The following is a 23,450-nucleotide window of genomic DNA, read 5'->3' on the forward strand; positions in this document are numbered from 1 at the left end:
GGTGTGAGGTGGTATCTCATTGAGGTTTTGATTTGGATTTCCCTGATGCCGAGCGATGTGGAGCACTTTTTCATGTGTCTGTTGGCAATTTAGCATTCCTTAATTATTTTGATGACAAACTAGTGTCTGAAAGATAGACTCCCTGAAATGATGTTAATGATTTATTTCCTATATGTAAGAATTCCAACTCAGATTTAGTAATTAATTTTGGGATTATGGTCTCAAATATTGGATATAGTTGCCATACCATAGGCTTTTATTTTTTTTAAGGTTTTATTTATTTATTTGAGAGTGTGTGAGAAAGAGAGCACGAGTTGGGCTGGTGCAGCAGAGGGAGAGGAAGAAGCAGATTCCCTGCTGAGCAGGGAGCCCGACGTGGGGCTCCATCTCAGGACCCTGAGATCATGACCTGAGCAGAAGGCAGACGCTTCACTGACTAAGCCACCCAGGCGCCCCTGCCATATGCTTTTAAAAAGGCACTTTAAAAATTATTCAGGAGGAGTTCTGCTATGAATTTTTAAAGAGTACACTACTAAGAAAAAGGAAAATGAACAAAAAGCCTACTCAAGTGTTATGCAAATAGTACTTGTAACTCTGTGAATCATCCAGTGATGGCATCTTATGTGCATTTTAAAATTGCTTCAGAGCCAACAACTCCGAAGAGGTCACATGCCCTGAAAACCTGTGTCTGGTAAGGAAAAGTGGCTTCAGTGATTGCAGGGTTATTGATTTTAAATAACACCTGAGACAAGTTTGAGTAAACTTACTTCACGAAATGGGGAAGGGAAAAAGTGATATCTCTAAATGAATATACTATTTTCCATGACATGTTATTTTAAATTAGTATGTATGTATCAAAATTAGTAAATTATTACAGTAGACGTCTAATTTAGCCAATTAAATTTCTCATTGGGAATAGAGGGGTAATGGCTCATAAGGGCTTTCGTTTGCCACGTTTCTAACAATAAAGTGATAGCTTTAGGTTGAGATTAATTTCTTTAAATATTACAATAATATTTTTAAGTTCTAAAGAAGAACCCCATAGGGTTTTACAACATTTTATTCACAAGCTTAGATTCTCCTTTTTGAGGGAAGATACCTGACGGTACCCAAGGCAGACTTGTTATAGTGACCAGCACCGAGCAACACGGGTCACTCTCTCCTCGTGCTGCAAGGTATGTGCCGCAGGGCTTGCCATTGAGCACTGCGATGGCGTTTGGAAGATATTATACAGTCCAGGATCCATATATGAATAGATAAATACTATATAGGAAAAAGTATGGATAGCATATAAATGAGACCTGCAGTACAAGGTGTGGCAAACTCACCCTCGCCGCAGAGGGGGCGTCAGACAGACCCAGGAGCACTGAGTTTCTCTCAAACACTGTGTGGCATCAGGTGCTGCTGTGTCGGAGGGTGCCGTGGGGACAAGCCCTTGTCAGCTTCCACCAGCTATGCTCTTTGCAGCGGAGATAGATCGACAGCCACTTCACCCTCACTGCCGAGGACAGAGCAATCTCCAACAGGATTCAGAAGGGGCCTTAAAAGGCATTTTGGAGTTTTAACATCTAGTCGGCACGGAGGCGCCTGATGGCCCACAAAGGCATACCTCGACTCTCTCCAAGTCTCTGCTCAGCAGGTGTGGAGAGCTACGAGTTTCCAGTGCAGGAGGATCATAATCTTCTTGGCTATGAGACCCGAATGTGGACTTCAGAAAATCATGGCGCAGTGGAGCTCCCGCTTCCTCTTCAGAGGGGCTTCTCCACTTGGGTGGGTGCTTTTCAGCTGCTCACCACACTCCCCAGTGTGTGGCTACCTCCGACTGCACGACAGACCGCCTTGTGTGGGTGGCATCCCACGACTGGCCCCTCGTGGGCACGGACTGTGGCTCCTTCTCTGGTTCTCCTCGGGAATACGGCAGTGTTGGTGAGTCTCGTTCTCCTTGGTTAAAGAAGAGCGTTTCTGTTCATAGCTCTGTGTTAATACACATGACCGTGGTTAGCCTAGTTTAGTTTTTTTTTTTTTTTGAAATTTCAAATCTGTGTCATGGACCAAAGTCATAAAAGCATAGGGGTTTTTACATGTCATGACTGGCATGAGCCGACCTCCTTCCAATGATACCGTCTTGAATCTGCCAATGAGTTGGGAATTGGCAGGATTTTAATGGAAGGAAGTCATCGCTGGGGTCCAGACACACCCTCTCCCTGAACTTCATCTTCATTTTCTTTAAAAATACCACACAAACAAACAAAAAGTAGAGCCATCTGATAGTGATCAATGTTAATCTAAAACAGCAAATTCTTCTTCAACACCAAAAATTCAGATGCACATTTCCTCCCTCTCAGCTTTGCCAACATATTTAAAATCACCATTTCTGATCATCTACATTTTTTGTTACTGTTTCTGTCTGAAGATGTCAAAGCAACATTAAAAACACAAGGCTCCCTGACCTTCCAGGCATCCCATGGCAAGCACTGTCCCTTATCATCTCTCCAGATGGGAAACAGAGGCACAGATTTTATCCAAGGACGTCCACGGCCAAGACAGGGAAGGAGGACGATGTTTTACTGCGGGCTGAATCCCGCTGGCCTGCTTCTTCTCCCTTGAATTCATATTTATGTATCAGTGTTGAAAAGTGATGACTACAACAGCCCTGATTACTGGAGCTCTGAACCTAAAATCAGAACTGGAAAACCTTAAGAATTATCTCACTCAAGTACATCAGATCAGTGGTGACCTATGCTGGTGCTGAAACTTTCCAAAATGGATTTTTCCAGGCATCTTGCTCCTTTGCTCTGTTCAAAGTGCATCTCTTTGTACGATGTTATTTCCAGGCATATGAAAATCCGCTTTCTGTAGAGTTTTTAGGTGAATGATTTTCAAGTTGGGGTCCCAGAAACATGATCTATCTTCATCTACTCATTCGACATCTCACTCGATCATCCATCCGTCTGCCCATCCGTCTATCATCTATCTGCCAAGGCTGACATGATATTTTGCTTCTGAGCAAATGGCCTCAGTTTTGTGCGTGGCCTAAATGAAAATTTATTTTCATGCCTGCATATTTGTGAGTCTGTCACTCATATAAACTATAGCTTCTGTCCTTACAGTATCCAGGCCCATGCACATATTCTCAAGTGGGTAACTGCAGTGCGTGCCTCAGGGGCCTGGGGCTGACTGACTTCCAGGGAGAGCGCCGTTGTCTTGGTTGACTGCGTGTTCTTTCTGCCATAAAAAGAGAGTCATGATAAGATTGGGCTATAGATACTTTGGGTGCTTATTGTGAGTTTTGGGTTCCTCTTGGCTGACTTTATCTTTGTGGTAAGGTTGCATCTTGCTACTTGATTTATCTTGGAAGCAAACATTTCCTACAGCCCCTTCAAGTACCAGATCCAGTTTAATCTGGAAGTGTCCCGGGGTGTAAGGCATACTTTAAAAGCACTGTTTGCAACTATGTTTCTGATTCTTTAACAATCAGAATTTTCTTGTTACAGCGCCACCAGAACGAAATGTAGCAATAACTTGTGTCCTGAGTTTTGTAAAGGCGATTTTGCAATCGAGTTTCCAGGATTTCCACTTTAAAATGTCTACCAGAACAGCCCCATCACTTTCTCAGTTGTAATAAATAAATATGAGAAAGTTCAGCACAGTATTTTACAGCGATGGAAATGCATTTCTATCAGTTTTTGAGTTTCATGCCTGTCTCCATTTGGAAAGCAGACTCTGCCTTTGAAAAATGTGTAAAACAAGTGTTCTAGACAAGAAGTTGCAAACTGGCAAACCCACGGTCATCCTTGGTGACCCAAAGGCTCACTTTGCTTAAATGGCATTTTAGAAATCAGGTCTTTTACGTAAAATACACATTTCATGCCTCTGTGAAAAAAAATCAGAAGATTTGACCCTCTGGTCCTATCATGACGAGGACCAGCTGTCTGGAAGCAGATCGAGCCTGCTGCTGCTTGAGTCTCCATGCTGGCAGATTCCCCGCTGAGCCCTGCGGTCCCTCGGCTGTCGGTCAGTTCACCAGCGTGGACCCCCAGACTGGGACCATGCGTTTTCCCTCTGCTCTTGCAGCTTCAGTATTTCAAGCAGCACCTTGCACGTATTTTGCAGCCCCTGATGCTGAGTGGTCTGCATGGATATATTTATATTATAGAATCTCACACTGAACAGAAGGGCAGTAGATTTGAAGGTTTTCAGAAAACCCTTTGAGATCATTGGCAGCACGTGGAGTGGCAACATCAGGATCAGGAGGGAGTCCCCTGTTGTGACCCGTGGACAGAGAGTTGCAGATTTGTGCCACTGCACAGTGTGATAGGCCTCGGAGTATACACAAGAAATCCAAGGGATGGGAGCCGCTTTTCCAAACACGAAAGGGGATCCATTCACTCAGGCCCCGTGGTGCAGGGGACGCATGTCAAACACCTGCCCTTCGGGGGAGCCCAGCCACTCGAGGTGTCTGGGACCCACCACGCAACGGCAGCCCAGATGTGCAGAGGCCTTTCAGCAAAACAGGCCTTTTCCGAGATTTACGGGAGTCAGAGACCTTTTCTGTTCTGCTAGTGTCCCTTTTCGTGTTTTGTTCTCTGTCCCAGGCCCAGGAACAGACAGCTCTGAACACGCTTGGCGCTGCCTCACGGACGGCCTGTGCGGTGGAATAAAGATTAGGGTTTCCCCATTGGTCTTACTCTTCTTTTTCTCTTCCATTTTCTAGAATATGGTTATAGTAAATGTGCATCAGATTTAAGAAAAAATTGAAAACCAATGATTGCTTTCTTGATGTGAAGCAAAATGAAATTCTTGCTGTTAATTAGAGCTTTATTGGAAATCCCAAGAACTAGTTAAGTGAATTCTTTCTCACTGCCATAAAACAGAAAACATTTGGAATGTTTTTGCAAGAAGCCATAGGGCCCCCTACCGTCCTGTTTGAACAAAGGCGACCATTCAAGGGAACCATCTGCTCTTCAGTCCAGAACCGCTTGCATGTGGCTCTTTGCTTTCCAGGAGCAGGTTTTTAACCATGCCCTTTCCACAATGCTACAGCAGCACGCTGCTGGGTTGGTTCCTCTGAATGTGTTAGATTCCAGATGGCCCCGTGGCACAGGATTGGGACCCATCTCATTCGAGGAGGACCCAGCCTCCCGATGACCGCACGTGCGCACGGGCCCTCTGACCGTCATTGCCGGGCCGCTGGAGGGGGTACCTGGGGCTGGAGCGGTTCCGAGAGGACGCCCCCCAGCGTCATGACGGCAAGTGTAGAGAGAGCGTGGGGACCGATGCCGGAGGCTCATGTCTGGGCAGCGGGAGGACGGTTGTCGGGAGGTGCCGCTGACTGCACAGCAGAGAAATCCCTGCAACGTTCAAGGCAACCTGTAGGACAAGAATGTTGCCCAGAGAAAGCCGCCCATGGGGCCCTGCAGGGCGGGCAGAGAGGACAACCAAGGTCCTGAGGTTACCCCGGAGGGAAGACCACTGGAGCTGCGGCTGAGCAAACTGGTGGGTCTCCGACTGACTGGAGAGAGGACCGAAAGAAGAGCAGACTTCTGCTTCTGAGAGGGTAGAGGGTGGGCTCTGGGTTTTGTTGAGGGCTGGATTCTGGACTTGACCTGATTGAGGTGCCGGGGCTCAGCATGCATGCAGGGACGCGTCCATGATCTGGCCAGCTGAAGAGCCATGGACTGGACGTGAGCTTGCTGAGGGAGGAGCTGGAGCCGTCAGGATGCTCTGGGGAGAGTCAGGGGCTGGTGGGTCCTGCCAAGGTGCCCGATCCAGTCCGGAAGGCAGTGACTCCAGGGGTGAGCAGGGGAAGCCGGAGGGGCAGTATCAGGGGTCCCGGCCGGGAGCTTGCTACCCAGCGGCCAGAAAACAGAGTCAGTGCATCAGGGGCTCACTGGGAGACCCAAGGCTCTGGTCATGGCAGAGGTCGAGGCAGGGATCCGTTAAGGAACGGATACTGAAGCCACCGTGTCAGGGACTATAGCCCAGGAGTGTGGGAAGAAAGGGCTTCAGGTCGAACCAAGAGTTACATGGGACGTTTGCAGGGCCGTGAGGGAGAAGTCAGTGGGGGGAGGATGGGGCTTGAGTTTCGACATGACAGCCAGTAACCCTAAATACAGCAATAGGCATCAGGGAAATGGGAGGTAGAGGTTCTCCTAGAAAGACAGGCCAAGGGAGAAACTAACACCTATCGTTTGCAGAAGGCTGGCCGTGTGGACATGTGCGGTCTGGCCGTGTGGACATGTGTATGACCTGCTAGGCATCAGAGTATCTGGGAAGAAAACAGGGAAAATGATGCCAAGGCAGGTCCTCCCAGGGATCCAGTAGGGGACAGACCTCACGGAGGCAACCATAGCACGTGCCCAGTGCAGCCTCGGGGAAGAAGAGACATTTGCAAGAAGACAGAGTAGGGCTGGGAAGGGGACCCCCGTCCCGGAGGGAGGGGAAGAACAGCAGGGCGTGACGCCAGTCAGGTAGGTGAGCCCCTGACCACCCTGGGTTAGCCTCAAAGGTCTGGGGGCCCCAGAAAGTCCTTAGCCAGGCAGTCAGAGAAGCAGTTTCTGGAAAGGTGGAGGAGAGACTGAGCCTGGCGAGACCAGGGAGCTCAAGTCGGAGGCCACTGGTGCTCAGGAGGAAGGGAGCTGGTGCTGGCCTGCGCCCCACCACGCCCTTGGGCTCAGGGGCTTCACTGCCCAGTGAGAAGGTCTGTCTCCTTAGGGAGGGTGTGCTGTCCACCCACACGGGCTGGGGAAAGAGCTTGCAGGTGCCTCTAACAGGGACAGGCTTGGGGCACCGAGGAGCGCGGGAGAGAGTTGGGTGCAGGTGCATGTGGGGCGCAGCTGCTCCATCGGCAGCCAGGATCCAACCGCGGCAACGGGAATCTGGGTCGGTACCAGCTGTGCATTAGTTTCTTTGACCAGCACTGAACAACCCTAAACAGAACCCTCAAATCTCTGCGTTAACCAGACTCTAACATCCCTGTGAAAATATCTACAACTTTCCATCTGACTAGACTTTGATTAAAATAAAAGCAAAAATACACAAAATCCATGTGCCCTGCAGGTGCCTCCAAGAGCCCGGAACCATCCAAGCTGGCTTGGGAAGCCTGGTTTGTGGAGGCAGGTCGGGAGCCTGAGCGCCCGGCCACCAGTGCAGGTCAGCACCAGCTCGGACCTGCAGGGCGGGGCCGAGATCGCTGCGTGAATTTCTCCGGGAGACAAGGAGGCTTGCACGGTTACGAACCTCCCTAAGTCCAAGGGAGCCCATAGACGGGAGGGTTGGACGGGGGGATCTCATCGAGGCTTGTGGCTCAGTGGCGCATCTGCCCAGCAAAGGTGGAACTTTCCTCTGGACAGTGGGCTCCTCCCAGTTGTGAGTGGGATCTGGTGCCCATCACCCTGGTGCTGTTCTTCCATGCTGTTCTCCATCCACTCCAGGGAACCATCGCTGCAAAGATGTGCCATGATTGATGGGAACAAACTGCCAGCTAACCTAACAAAGTACACTTTTTATGAATCAGAAGCTTTATTTTTATACTTATCGAGTGTTCTTCAATGTATTTGTTGAAATACCTCTATTTGTACCTACATAAATCCATATATTTAGACATAGATCTGTATATTACTATTTTGAAAGCGTGAAAGGACAGTGTAGGACGTGTGAGCTGGTGAAGGTATTACTAAACATATTCACAGTGGGGTCACAGTCACTCCACCATGCTGGACTGAGCCACAGCGGCCCACATTTCTGTATCCTGTGGCTGCCTCCATGGCTGCCTTGGGGCAGAGGGAGAGAGAGAATCTCAAACCGACTCCATGCTGAGCGCAGAGCCTGACGCAGGGCTCGATCTCATGACCCTGAGATTGCCACCTGAGCCGAAACCAGGAGTCAGCACTTAACCAACTGAGCCCCCTGGAGCCCCTGAAATGCTTTTTAAAAGACTAGGGTAGAGTCACGGAGAGCTTGGCAAACCCTGCCCCCGCTGCAGAAAAGGTGGCTGCATGACCAGGACGGGCTCCATCTCGGGCAGAGAGCCAAGGCCGAGACGGCTCAGGGTCATCTTGCCAAATTCACGCCGGGCGGATAGAAGACAGCATCTCAGATGACAAAGGACATCCTTGCACTTTCCACCTCTTGTAAGTTATGCCACTGTAAAGCCGAGGTTGCTGAGCCCGCAGGATGCTGTCTGCCTTCACGTGGCAGAAGGCGCATGGGGGGAGTCAATCACGGAAGGAACTCAGGAGCCTCTGGTCCAGGACGTAGAAAATCGGTCCGCTTGGTGTCTGCCACGTGCTCGCCAGTCTGCAGAGAGAGCCCCCGGGGCGGTGGAGTCTGCCACCTGCCAGGCTTCCCAGTGACCGCTGTGGCCCAGCCCAGTCACAGAAGCAGACACTGCACCAACCGCAGACCCCGTGACTGGCTGTTCTCTTCCCACCCTTTCCAGGTTGGTGCCTTCAGCAGACGAGGAGCCGCCTCACAGAGAGTCCTGATACAAACCTCACGTCTGCTGTGGCCGGCCATGCAGAGAGCGTCTTCTTCACACTGAGTCCACGGTCCTGCGCGGACAGACATGGTCACAGCAGGAGCTCCAGTAAAATCCTGTCACCTGCACTTGGATTAGGGGGTCCTAATCACTCAGCAATCACCAGGAACATTAAAAGGATGCCTTGTTCAGAAAAGGAATGTCATCCATTTGGATTTGGGAAGGTAGTTTGCATAGGATACTGGGTTTCCCTGCAGTGGGATTCATTTTCAAGCAGAGATTTTACAGGAAATTCCATGCATGTATGTGGGTGTGTGGGGGTCTGGCTCACGAATCCACACTTCTCCGTGGTGGGTCCTAGACTCCTTCCTGGCAACTTGTGGTACAGCAAAGATCTGGAAAACCAGTGGAATCCTGTGAAGTATGCTGGACACTCTGTTTTCTCGTCTCGTGTTTAGGAAAGTTTCAATGATCACTGCCTCTACTTCTCCTCCAGCTCCAGATCCTAAGTCCAGATGTTTCAGAAGACAAAGACCAAGCTTCAGGAAAAGGAAGCCACCAAGAGGCTGTGGGGACAGGCGGGGTGAAAGCGCTTGCAGTTCCTTATACTGCATCTAAACGGACAGCTGCAGAGTAAAACGCTGGGTAAGAAATGGTCCCCCTAGACTTCTGCACATGCGGGATTTCCCACTGAAACAGCCCCCCATGCTTTTCGTGTTGGTGGAGTTCCCTCAGCATGCCTGCCCAGGCAGCAGACTCAGGGAGAGAGCGCCCTCGGACCCTGGACGGTGCCCGGTCGGGACAGGCATTTTCCGTTGGTTTCCCCGAGCTTGACCCTCGGTTTCCCCGGACTCAAGGTGCAGCGTTCTCTGCCATGGCCGCCACAGTCTCCCTCCAGACCCGTCCAGATGACGAGACTTAAATTTCTGTTTGAATGTCTTAGCAGCCCCCTTTTAATTTGCAACATAAAACATTAGGTTTGGTATGGTTCAGAGGGATTTGTGCAACTGATTTCTTCTCATTCTCATCTAGAAATATTGTTTGAAGGGTAAACATGGCCAGAGTCTCAAAGGCTGTACGCATTAACCCGGCACTGGAGTCAATAACCACTTGCTTAGGAAAACGTCGATTGTGTGAGGTCTCTGTCTCTTGATTAACACAGTGGTTCAGTGAAAAGTATTTGTTTGTTTTAAAGAAAGACTTGGGACTTCTGGAGGGAACCAAGCACAGGAGGACAACAGCTTTCAGCGACACGGGAGTTGGCCCATGTGGGAGCCAGGCCTGGTGGCACAGCCTGACGATGTAGCCCCTCAGTGGGCCACGCGGCTCTGCCCAAGCATGAGTGTCCCTGGTCATTAACCTTGGATGATTGTTAAACCTGCCTGGCTGAGGGCCTCCAGAGGGGCGCCCAGATGTTTGACAGTTGGGCAACCTTTGGAAATGTCAACCTTGTAAATCTAAGCATCCATCTGTCTCGGATGTTGTGCAGGTCGCCCCTTCAAAGCACATCGGTGGATCAGAAGTAACATGAAGGTAGGTAAATAAAATACCTTAAGAAAGTGCTGGGTTTTGAGTTGATGCTTCATGTGAGTGATTATAAGACTAAAACCTCATTAGGATCTTATGAGGTATCCTTGTTTTGACACAGAAGTTGAGACAAGCCTCTGGTGAGGTAAAGGGCTTGGAATTCGGGGACTTGTGCTCCCATATCGGGGTGGGCGCCCCCCAAGCAAGCATGCGGGGATTCGTCCAGTATTCTGAGCAGGTGCGTTCAGTGTGACAAGCAGAATGCTCATTTTCTAAAATATCTACTGACCGTCGGAACCGGGGTCCCCCGGGGAATGAGGAGTAGTTAAACACACACACACACACACACACACACACACACACACACACACACACACAATGCCTACCCTGCAGTTTGGCAAGCTCTCAGAGTAAAGGCTTCCTTAACCTTCCCCTTAACTGCCAGGTGTGGGGCCCCAGTCCCTCCCACGCCAGAGGGGATGTGACCTTGCTCTGCACCTTACCAGGGTCCAGCAAGGGGCCCAACACACTGACGAGCCTCGGACCCGTGAGGAGATGAATGCCAGCGTGGGGGGCTGCCTGGGCCGCCGGCCTGTGCAGCCAGCACTCTGCTCCCTGGGCCCCCAGGCCACGCGGAGCTGCCTCTCAGCACTAGGACGTCCTCAAGAAGCAACCTTTGTTACTTTCCAGTCAAGTTTCCCCTTGTGTAAAGCTGAAACATTTTCATTTTTATTTTGATGTAAGTCAATTTCCTCTTTTTCAAACTTTTATGGATAGAAAAATTACTTAACATTTTTCATCAAAACCATTCCCGTTGTCCGCGACAACAACAAACTGATGCTTGTCAGCCCCTCCCGACTCAATCCTTCCCTTTGTGAAGGAGTCTAAACTCACCCTAGGGAGTCTCCCTCTGGCTTCACGGGTAACGATAAACAGCGACATTTTAAACAGAAGAAAAAGCGATTGTCCGAAACCGCTCTTGGGAAGCATTGTCTGCCTTGGGGAGCCGGGAGCACACTGCGTGTTCCTCCAAGTTCCTTGGCAGGGACGGGTTGAGGGAGGATGATTAATAACAGACATTTGGAGAACCATGCGAACATGTGGGCAATCTTTCTTATTCAGTTATGCAGAATATTTAAAAGTAAATGCTATGATAGAATTTTTAGGAAAAACAACCTCAAAGCTTTGGGTTTGATTTACAGATATTGCAATTTTGTTCTGGAGGGAAAACAGTTGTTCCTCTTAGAATTTACCTTTGTATAGAAAGGAGATGAGTCAAAAGCAATCCCCTGATGTGATTGTTTCCAGGGAAAGAAGAAGGAAACGCTACAACCCTGCAGAATGAGATCATCTGCAAGATTATCCCAAGAGATGAAGGAGAAAGAATATGCGTGCCCTTTGCATCTAAGCATTGTACCTAGGTTTTTTAACTTCCAGAGGCGTTTTTAGGGATTTAGACTAGAAAAATAAGGATGAGGCCAAACGCGTTTGTGTGGGTAGCCTCCCAGCTCGCCCCCAGGTAGATGGGAGCAAAGATAGTTGCCTGTTTCTCGGGCTGATGCAGCCAAGATAGAGCTGGTGGTCGCCTTGAAGCGCCCAAGGATGCAAATGGGTTGGGGCAGAGGAAATACATTTTCTTCTTTGTGGTTCAAGAGGGACTTTCGTTTTATTTTTCCACTTAATATTTTTTGAATTTGATATATACCTATCTGAGCCACAGCTACAGTCCTCCCGTGCGGTCCAGACTATAAATCTGAGGCCTTTATAGAGACCATGGGGCAGTCTCGACTCCACTCCGCATGATGGGGAAACCACTTCTGAGAGAGAAAAAGAAAGGGCAGGTAATCCGAGCAAAGGAAAGACAAATGCCATTTCCTAAATGACCAGGATGCTTCCTAAACATTCCAGATGGGGGAAGATTTCAATTTGGAATCTGATGGATCACAGCTCACCTGTTTTATTACTGAGCACAACTGCTGACCAGACCCATTTGCTGCTGAGCTAGGTCTGTTCTGAATTCAGACTTGGCTAGTAAAAGTTCTGTCATAAAAGCAATTCTTTGATGTCCAATCCTGGCACATAAAATCCAAAAATATGCTTTTACTAAGGTGAGGGAGTGAGTGGTTTGGGTTAGCATGTGAACGATTACAAATATCAGAGGCTTGGAGGGATAGAAACCCAATTGGAAATTTCACTCAAGCCAGGTGTCTGGTTTAAATTTGAAGAAAAGAATATATTAAATATGTTTTATTGAGCTGTCATGCATGAAACTGCATCCTCACATATCTGAAAACACACTGGATCACTTTCTCAGAAGCTTGTAGGATCCCAGTGGTTTTTTGGGGGGACGGGGGTGAGGGGAAGCTCTTGCCTTGGCACACTGCCATACGGGGTCGAGAGCCCTACTCAGCCTGAGTGGATTGGGTTCATGGCTGATGGCAGCCCACCGTGGCTGTCAACACCCACGTGCGGACCCTGGCCACCATCACCACTGGCCCAGCATGCTCTGGGTCAAGATTGTACACCATGCCCACCTAGTCAACAGAATAGTGACTTCTCATGTGTGAAGGGAAGGAAGCGAGGTGTACTTTCTCTGCAGAGGAAATTGGGTGGATTGCCCCACCACTGCCATCCCTACTCGGTTCCCTGAATGGGAATCTCAAGTGATTTAAAAGAAGCAAATGCATGGGTTGTGAAGAATGGACATAATGGGCACAGTCCAAAGATGTACGGCATGGCTGTGACGATTCTGACTCTCAAGATTGATTTTTCAAAAAACTTGAGTTACAGAATGTAAAACAAAGCATCTGAGAAACAGCATTATAAATAAAGTCGTCTGTTTGATGTAATTTATGGAATTCCATAGAAATCACCTTCTCTATATGTTCTCTCTTACCCCTTGGGATTCAGGGACATGCGTGAGAAAATGGCTGTCGAGGTGCCTCAGGCACAGCTTCAAGCGGAGATGGGAAAGTTGCCGGCTGTTACCGTCGCTGTTAGTAAAACCGAACGTTGTTCTGGCACTTTACATGTTAGCAGACTGAGGAGAGCACATTTCCCGCGAGCACACGTGCTGATTCTACTGTTCATTGCATGTGTGCCCGCGTGCGAGGGAAGTGCTCCTTCCGGCGGAGAAAGAACACCCAGTGTGCTCATGCCGCGGTGGCCCGATGTCTCCACCTCACACCCAGCACCTCCAACAGAAAGTTCCAGCAGAGAACAGATTCTCTGTTATACAAAGATTTTGCCTGGGGAATATTCCGGGAGCTAAGTGGCGGTCCCCCAAGCAGCAGCCTCTTTCCAGTTCAATGTTTCTAAAGCTGAGCACGGTTCCAGGGAGACCAATGCCAGCCCTGGAACCCCGGTCCACACCTCTGGCTGCCACGTGTGTGTGGCAAACACACGCCATGGGCAGGGCTCCCATCAGCCATGAGCACTCTCACAGCAAGTGACAGATTGGCAGAGACGTGGAGGTGTCACTCGGAGGTAAAGCACTTGGGTCACTGTGGACATCTGTTGGGCTTTTTTAATACTTACAGCTGCAATTCACAAGGACACTGAACACGTCCCTTCAGAGGAATAGCGAATCAGAGTCAAGCGAGGCAACAACTGCTCAGAATTGACATTTAGTAAAGGAAACAAATCACACACAGGTTGATGTATTCCATTAATTATTGCAATAAATATCATCATGATTTTCTGAAAGACAAAGTTTTCGTGTCAATGGGAAAAACTGGTGTACTTGTGTCTCGGGCAGTGTGGTTCCTTCAGAATCCTCCGGATCATGGTTCTTATGACATTGTCTATAAAAGATCAATTGGCAAATATGTTAGGCTTTGCAGGCTACATGGTCTCTGCTGCACCTGCTCAGCTCTGTCGTTGTAGCTCACAAGAAGCCATACACAACACATAAAATGAATGAGCAAGGCGTGTTCCAATAAAACTTTATTTAAAAAGAAAAAAGAACTGGCAGCCAACCTAAGAGCATGCTTTACTTACACGTTGGTAGTTCAATACCCTTTTAGTGATCAGGCTTTAGCTTCAAAATCCTATCTATTCTCCAAATCTAGATGAGCATTTGATCATATGTTTTCCTAAAACAGATCAGTGAATTAAAGAAATAGCAACAGAATATATCCCAAATGATACACACACAGAGATGTGAAGAGGGGACAACAAAAACACAGTGACCTGTAGAATAGTATCAGGAATTATAACAGACTTATAATTGAAGTCTCAGAATAGTGAGACAAGAACATTTGAGAAAATAGTGGTCAAAATATTTTTAAATTTGACAAAAACTCCAAATCAATAGATCCAGAAAGCTCAATAAATCCTAAGTAGAAGGAACAGCACATACACGTATGCACAGACACACCAAAGACAGATCGCAAGCTGATGCTAAAGTCCAGTGATAAAGAGAAGATCTTTAAAGGAGCCCAACACACACAAAGGTAAAAATGGAGGAAGACTTTTAAGTCAGAAGGTAATGAAATGACAGATGAAAGGAAAACCAATCAACCAAGAATCTCATGCCACAGCACAACTGTGTGAGCTACCACCACAGACCCACCACAATGCCTGAAACTAGCCAGTGTTGGCAAAGAGACAGGGACATTCACACATTGTCGGTGGGTATGTAAGAAGGTGTAGCCAGTCTGGAAAACAGTTTAGCGGTCTCTCAAAAGATGAGCATCCACTTAGCCTATTATCCAGCCATAGGGTCCTATGGATCCACCGCGAGATACACGAAAGCACATGTCCACACAAAGCCCGGCCTCTGATTGCCCATCATTCCATTCTTCATCATAGCCAAAATGAGAAACACCCCAAATACCCATCAAGAGACTAATGAATAAACAAATGGCAAGCGGTCTAGCCACACCGTGGGATATTATTTACCCATGAAGTGCATTCAACAAACTGGATGGATAGGAAAAAATATTATGCAGAATTTAAGAAGGCAGACACAAAAGACTCCATGTTGTATGGTATCATTTACATGGAATGTCAAAAAAAAGCAAGTGCATAGAGAGAGCAGATCAGGGCTCCTGGGGCCGGCTGCGGGCATCAGTCAGGGCTCTCCGAGAGAAAGGTCTGCAAGGAAGGCCAAGACATGGAGGAGAGTGTGGGGTGCAGCTTGTCTAACTGGGTGGTCACTGCCCCAAGCGACCCCCGAGTTCCCACAACAGCATTGTGTCTCCACCATGGCAGGCTTGCCTTTTACCATTGTCTTAATGCCAAGATTAAAGCCACATTTATTCTACTACAAAGAAATATCAGCCAGAAGCTGTCATCCATTACTACCATTTCTTTTATTTTGATATAAAGAAAATAGAGCTTTTTAGTCGACAAAGAGTTAACAAGCAGGAATGCTGATGATCTATCTTTGCTTATTCTCCTTGACGGCTTTCCTTTTATTTGTGGGGACCAGGGGATTGTGGCATTCTCTCAGCCACCTGTAAAACATCTGGCATTCATTTAGGGGAAGCTGGTTCATTAAGGAAGCTGTAATTTATTGGACTCTTTTGGCACTGGTCAGGAAACACTCAGTTGTCAATATTCTGGGCTGACTTGTGCGTGGGCGTGTGACCCGATGGGTGTGTAAATAGCAGCAAACACTCTTTAGAAGAAGAGCCCGTGGTTTTAAAAGGAAGCCAAGGTCAACACTGACCACACACGGATTTCTCTATGGCAGGGACTGCAGATAATGGATCTGAACTTGTATTAAATGCCACTGTTTGGTTTACTATATTTTTCCATTCTCATTAATCACAACATAGCCACTAAAACCCAATCAGAGTCACAAAATCTACCAAAGAGCAAAGCAAAATACAGAAAAGATGCTCGGGATCCCGCGCGCCTGCCTGCAGGAATGGATTGTACTGGAGTTTGCCCTCCCTACAGCTGACGGAATGCCCACGGCAAACGCTGCCAGGAACGACATTCTGTCATATGTCACAGTGGGACCGCAAGATGAATAACTAAGACTCTTACCAAAAAAGAAAGGTTAGGACATGGGGTGACTTTCCCATCCCAATTCCAAACCGCAATGATAAAGCGGGCTCTATCTTTAGATATTTATCCTATTAGAAACTAAAACTGAAGGGATGTTAGAACTTAAAAACACATGAATATGTGCAGGGAAAGCACATTTTTTGCTGAGGGGATTGGGAGTGCTGTGTTGATTTTGTGATGGGGGATTACTGATGGTAAGCGTGGGCTACGAAGTGGAGACAGTGTCCCCAGTAGGATGAAACAGTGCACCATTGGGGCCCACAAGGAGCATTTTACCTGCAAAGCTGGGGCTTGTGGATTCCTTTTCTCAAAAATTTATTTTGAAGATAAAAGTAAAATCTGATTTAGATCTTTGATGATAATTTCCAACATGTGGGAAAATATTTCCTATAATGCCATGAATGCAGAATTGTTAGTGATGCACCAAGGAGCTGAAAATCTCCTAAAATTTGCCTTTCCACATCTGCAAGAAGAGAAAGTTTCTAAGAACTGAGTAAGATCCTCTGGGGATGCTGATCGAAGGCAGGACCCTCTCTGACAAAGGGGAGGGACAGAGACACAGAGAGAAACATAAGCAAAAAACAATAATAAGCAAAACAATACCTTGTTCATGTGTTTGTTTTCCGGGGCTCAGGGACTGATCGTGGGTCCAGGGGAAGGGAGTAGGAGGGAGAAGAATGTATTAATCTTACAACTATGCGTTTTGTTTGTTTCAGTGGTCAGTTTTTGTTCAGTTTGCTTTATTAAAAATTAGAATGGAGCACCGAATTTGAATAATTTCCTTAGGGCAAGAACAACTGGATATGAAACAAATAAAATGTTGCAATTAAAAAAATAAATCTTATAGTGAATAGAAATTCATTTTTGGGAAAGCATACTTGATGTGCAATACCCACTTCGGGGGGAAGGTGCAGACTGCTGACACCTGTTCCAACACTTTCCCACGGCCCACCCGAGGGACCCAACTGTCCTGCTCATATGTGACTCCCAACCTGCAAACAGCGAATCACAGTACTAGTAACCCCCCATAAAAATTCACTTGTATAGGAACTTGGTTCAAAATACAACATTTGATATTAATTTTGTACATTGAATTTAGGTACGAAATAAAATTTGTCCTGAGGTTGAAAATACTGACTCAGGGGCAAGGTCTACATTTTAAAAGTTCAGAAAAGAACAAAGGTAGGAATGAATTACTGTGTAGTAGGAAAAGGAAATGAATTGATAAAACGCGCTCTATCTTTAGATATTTATCCTATTAGAAACTAAAACTGAAGAGATTTTAGAACTTAAAAACACATGAATAAACCCATTTGTTATTTGTCGACATAAATAACATTTAATGAAAAATAGATATAATTTTCAAGCCAAGCAATATCTCATGACAAGAGCTGTGTTGCTTCACATTGTCCACAATCTGATGCTGGCTTGAAGGAGGCGGACGGGCTCTCCCACCCGTCCTAGCCTGAAGTCTGTGTTGATAGGAGGTGTTCATCGAAGTGTGCAGAGAACATCAAGCGTCTTACTTAGAAAAGGGAGGATTAGTTTCATAAAATTAGCCTTTCCAGGACACTGGCTCTTCTTCTCCAGAAGGTCATGTGGTGGTAGTTTTCAAAGGTGAGCTAAATTGTGGACTCGGAGCCCCACACGTGGAAGGGCTCCCCGGGGGACCCGCGCACTGTGAGCGCACCTGTTACCTCTGCATCATGTTACGGCACCATGCACGGTTGTTCAGGAAACATTAGTCTACGGAGTTATACACAGATCTTCCAAATTTCAGTAAACCTTCTGTTAAGAGTCATTTACGTCGATGTCATCTCCGCTACCAGCAAATCCAGGGGTGTGGCAGCAGGCTTATGGGGCCCCCAAAGCACGAAGTCGGAAGTTGCAGTTTTTCACTTGGACGCTCAGAGTGGACCTTGGCAAGAAGTTGTGTTCCTTGAAAGGACAGTCACCTCCTCCTTTCTGAGAACGTGTCTGCCCAATCCCCGAGTCTGAGTGCTCAGAGTTTGTCTGTCAGCCCTCCTCTGGTGTCACCACGTGCTCCCCGGAACGGACGCAGCGGTTTTCCCAACAGCACCCACAGCGGCACACGGGCTTTTCCTGGGGAACGCGTTCATATTTCTGGGTGCGCCTAGAGCCCCTCATGCACACCTCCCCTCTGAAAAAAACAAAATTGAAAGGATGCACATGCAAGGCCTGGGATCTGGTAAAATTCATAGTCTCCCTGGTTTACCAAAGACGGGCAGCTCGAGGGCGCTATCCAGGCCTGGACCCTGCTCAGGTGTCCACGGCATCCCACTGCTGTGTCTGCAACTGTTCCAGGACACATCGTGGGGCCCAGGGCTCCAGGGTCTCAGCACCACCCTTGTTTCCTGTTGGGCATTTATGCACATTTTCTTTGATGTGTAGATGATGCTGAATCCGAACACACTTGTAGGGAAAACCGAGTTAGTCTTTGAAAGCACACACGTTTATACTCTAAGCCGAGGGAATTCTAGAAAATGCAAAGAATGGGCAAGCACACATTCTCTTGGACACTGTTCCCGTGTGTCCAGTCCTGTCCGGGCATCACCCTGCACCCTCATGAGGGGATGCAGTCATGGGCGAGGCCCCTGCACGAGTTTGCTGGGCTGCCCCGACCGTGTGGCACCAGGCGGCGGGGTGGCCGAAGGGCACCAGCAGTCTGGGTGGGTGGGTTCCTGCTGAGGCTGGAGGAGAACGTGCCCTTGGCCTCCCTCCAGCTCCTAGGGGTTTGCGGCGTCTTGATGCTCCTGAGCTTATACATGCATTTTCCCAAGCTCTGCCTTCATGCTCACATGGCGTGGTCCCTGTGTGTTTGTGTCCAAATTTCCCTTGCAGAAGGGCCCTGTCTCATTGGATCAGGGCCAGCCTAGTGACCTTATTTTAGCTCATTACATCTGCAGTGACCTTATTTCCAAATAAGGTCCTGTTCTAAGGTACCAGGTATCAGGACTTCAAGATACGAATTTGGGGGACACCGTTCAGCCCATCACACACACCTCAGTGCTATTAGGGAAACTGCTTTGCTCGCCAGCATCCCCTACAAGGGTCTCAGGAGCCTCAAGGGTCCGCTCTGCACAGCTTGAGAAACCCTGCCATAAATCCTCACTTACATTTTTCTACTGGGCTATTATGATTCCACTATTATTTATTTTTAGAGAGTTTTAAAAATTAGTTTACAATTAGATGGATGAGGGTCGTCGGGTAGCAGTCTGTCTTCTGATCGCCCAGCCTGTCTGGTTCAGCCCGGTGCCCGTCTCCATCCTGATCTTCTCTTTATTGTTAACTTGACATCTTCCTCTGTTGTAACTGGATTTCGCTGGTGCACAGGGACATGGAGACTTGTGGATGTTACTTTGTAATCAGCAGCTCTGCACATCATGTTGCTTGGACTTTTCAGTGACATTTTGGATGGAGTCCCTGAGCGAGAGTAAAGGGCTGTGTGTTCTGAGCTCAGCTCCCAGTGACCAGTGGACCGCACGAGGGAAGTTGAGAAGATGCGATGTCTCCAACTGTTCCACACAAGGAGACTTGGATCCGAGAATCCCAGAGACTCCCTGAATGGGCTGCCAAGTTGCATCTCTGTGCTGCATTTCTGGTAGCCCCTCAGGTGTCTCCCTGTGTGAACCACGCAGGTCCTTCCCCAGACACCAGTCCCCGTGTGCCCGCTCACCTCACACCCCGTACCCTGCATCCTCCCGGCACCCACACTCAGGCCGCACTCCGTCCCCTTCCCTAGGCTGTCCCTCTTCATCATCTGCGCTCGGGAACCCGCTCACCCGGGAAGCCCAGCCTCGCAGCACCAAGCACCCAGAGGACGCTCCGTAGAGCCTCGCTGGATTTCACTTGGCATATCTGGGCAAGGGGAGGGCCCAAGTTCCCTTCACCGATGTCCATCAACTCACTCAGGATCATGCACACCCAACTCCATATACCGGCCTAACTTAACATCCTGGCAATGCTCACCGGAAAAGCCTCCAGTGCATTTTCCTGTCTACTGCATGCTTTAGGGTCAGGGAAGTGGAAGCTCCGGACTCTATGCTCAACTGCATTCACGCTTTTCAGAAACATGAGGTTGCCTCTGGCCTCCAGCCTCAGCCTCAGCTTCCAGGTTCCACCGTCAGCCTCAGCCTCAGCCTCCACCCTCAGCCTTCAGCCTCAGCCTCAGCCTCCACTCTCAGCCTCAGCCTCCAGGCTCAGACTCAGCTTCAGCCTTCACCCTCAGCCTCAGCCTCCAGGCTCAGCCTCAGCCTCCAGCCTCCACCTTCAGCCTCCACCTCCAGCCTCCGCCTCCAGCCTCCACCCTCAGCCTCCACCTCCAGCCTCCGCCTCCAGCCTCAGTCTGAGCCTCCAGCCTCCAGGTGTTTATAGACCAACACTGAGGGAGCATGATGTCAATATGCAAATCCTTTACCCCATGTGAGAAGGCAGCCCATTTTTATGTAAAAGTTAAGCTCTGAGCTTTAAGAGGACAAATGCTATTTTATTCTAATCATTTACAAATGAGTTTAGAAAAATGGACGTAAGTTGGTCACATGTCTGAAGTAAGGCATCTTGGCAAGAACTTTCTAACCAATATCACATGTACCGACTTCCCCATGGGCTTGCATTTGGTTTTGCATACATACAGTAATGAGGGTAATCAGGATAATGATCTGACCATTTTGCTTTGGCTTTGGTTAACTGTGAATAAATGGAATTCTCAGGGGAAAAAAAAAAAACCCTTATTTTTAGATTTTCACTTAAGATGGGTTATGGTGTTCAAGCTACAATTGCAGGAATAGCCAGACTCATATTCTGTTTGTTTCTTAAGATGTCCCTGTTTAAGTTGATATTTGTATGTTCTATATAGAGATTTTGTTTTCTGGAAGTTTTCTTGGATGTGGGTTTGATGTGAGATTTCTTATTAGTATAGTTTGTTTCTGAAAATGCTTCTCTGATGTACATGAAGAGGACTTACCATCTGCAGTGTGTTGGTCTCTGTCAAGACTCATGTCCTGAGAGATATAGAATATTCTTAAGTGCAAAGAGGCTGGTACAGGGCCCGGGGGTTCAGGTGTGAACCCGCACTGCCTGAGTGCAAACCAGCGCTCAGAGTAACTAGGAGCTGCATGCTCACGGGACAACAGAGAGGACACCACAGGGCCGTGGGTCCCATGCAGTTCAGCTGAGCACCCAGCGTCTCCCCACATAACCTCCTGGCTTCTTCTACCTCCAAGCCGGTCTCCGCATAGGTGGTTTCTGCTTCCTGCATGTACGAGTTTTATAACGTGGATTCTCTTACTGGGTGTATCTGGTGACCCTATTGTGCCCAGCCTTTCAGAGAAGGGTGTACAACCGTAACCATCATCTGCTCTGTGCGGGGCACTGACTTGGACGCTTTCACATGTGATTTCTAAGACCCAAAGCCACTCAACGAATTGGTGATTTATTTTGCCATCTAGCTTTTCTTCTTTCTTGTCAGGTACCTGGTATGTTGGGACGTTGATGGCTTTCCAAGGCTGCGAAGTGAGTGAACACGAGAGTCTGCTGTGATCTTGCAGAACTTATTCAGAATCCAGAACAAACACTTTATTTTGTTTTCCTTCCATCCTCTGCTTTCTTCCAAAATTCCATTGCAGAATGAACTTTTTAAGAGCCAAGAATAATGGTGAATATACCATGGTGAACACACTTGAATATTTAACTTGTCACCTAGTATAGATTCCTACCCCCATCTAATATCTAATACAATGTCCGTTAAAATTGCTGGATTTTGAATTTTATCTCCTGATAATCAGGCAAGTCTTCATCATCTTGAGTTGAAGATAACCCCACCAAGTGCAGACCGAGCACGCTTTGGGAAAAGAGCGTCCTAACTGCCTGTGGGCATCGTCCCTGCCAATGACTGTGCTGTGACCCGTGGGGAGAGGACACACGCATCTGGCTGACCTGGAGGGTTGCATCCACGTGGCTGCCAATATCACTCAGATGGTCTGTCTGTGTCTCTGCTTCTTCCTGAAGCCGACAAGAGAAGGGCCTGGAGGCTCACGAGCCTGAGAGGTCTGGCCAGACATGAAGGCTGGCACCTTCACACGGGGCCTGGGGAGCCAGAGCTGTCTCCTCTTCCTGTCCGAGAAGGGGGACCGATGGTGCTTGTGATGGACGCCACTGCTGGGCCTGCTCTACCTGTGCTCTAGACCCTGCCCTCTGCACAGGGGACAGGCCATTGGGCCCACTCTTTGCTGCTCGTGGCACGGTCACTCCTCTGCACACACCCAGTGCCCCGGTGGGGGTCCCCTGACGGCACCAGGGGATCCCTTCTCTTGAGCGTCTTCTCAGGGACAGGCCTGCTGACGTGGCTGGACTGTGTGCTGAGGGTGGGCAGCCTGCTGTGGGGCCGGTGCCTCCAGCTCAGTGCAGCTGTGTCTGCAGTGAGCCCACAGTCCCTTCTGGGCCTGCCTCTGGAAACGTCCCTCCACTTCTCTTCCTCCTGTACGACCGTGACACCCCCTTTCCAGCAGAGTGACCCCCCTCACCAGTTCGCCCACCAACCCAAACCAGCCTGCTCACTCTGCCACCACCGCTGGTAAACCTGCCGGAGTCAGCCTGGACCTTCCTATTTGGGTCTCTGGCCCTCCTGTAGAGTCACTCCGCTCTGGAGGGGTGTGTGTGCACAGTGCACGGTGTGTGTGAGTGTGTGCATGTGTGCGTGTGCATGCTGGGTGTGTGTTTACTATGTGTGCACACTGTGAGTATTGTGAGTGTGCATGCACAGTGTGAGTGTGGGTGTATGCACTGTGTGTGCACAGTGTGTGTGTGAGTGTGCATGCACTGTGTGTGCAGGTTCACTATGTGTGCACACTGTGTGGGTGTGTGCGAGTGTGCGTGCACTGTGTACTGTGTGTGTGCACAGTGTGAGTGTGCGTGCACTGTGTGCATACAGGTGTGTGCACTGTGTGTGTGCACAGTGTGTGGGTGTGTGCGAGTGTACACACATTGTGTGCACACTGTGTGTGCACAGTGTGAGTGTGTGAATGTGTATGCACTGTGTACATACAGGTGTGTGCACTGTGTGTGTGCGAGTGTGCGTGCACTGTGTGCACTGTGTGTGTGCACAGTGTGTGTGAGTGTGCACGCACTATGTGAGTGCGGGTGTGTGCGCTGTGTGTGGGCACAGTGTGGGTGTGTGCGAGTGTGCATGCACTGTGTGCGTGCAGGTGTGTGTATTGGCATTTCCTCCACTACCCTGCAGACCGTGGCGCCCTTTGGGGCATCTGTGCTTGGGCAACCCCCACCCTGCTCACGCTGCGTGTCCCTGATTGTCCTGCATCTCTGCTGGCCGTCAGCCTGCAGCTCACTCCTGCATAAGCTCAGCTCAAGCCTCTCTGCTGAGCCCAGACTCACATTTGCAGGCATTTGG

General features: G+C 48.7%; 1 long non-coding RNA gene across 2 annotated transcripts in view; it reads left to right on the forward strand.

Moving 5' to 3' along the window:
- The window catches only part of LOC141372940 (uncharacterized), a 26,221-nt gene extending 4,425 nt beyond the window's left edge, over positions 1-21,796 (forward strand). The window contains exons 2-4 of one of the 2 annotated variants that reach the window (XR_012378471.1): positions 8,441-8,703; positions 8,976-9,124; positions 21,513-21,796. This is a non-coding gene — a long non-coding RNA (uncharacterized lncRNA). The remainder of the gene's footprint in view (positions 1-8,440; positions 8,704-8,975; positions 9,125-21,512) is intronic. The other variant, XR_012378470.1, reaches the window with a different exon arrangement.
- The last annotated feature ends 1,654 nt before the right edge of the window (positions 21,797-23,450 follow it).

This window comes from Callorhinus ursinus, unplaced genomic scaffold (assembly GCF_003265705.2).
Source record: "Callorhinus ursinus isolate GAN/ISIS: 27379988/994484 unplaced genomic scaffold, GSC_fseal_2.0 scaffold6, whole genome shotgun sequence".
NCBI lineage: Eukaryota > Metazoa > Chordata > Mammalia > Carnivora > Otariidae > Callorhinus > Callorhinus ursinus.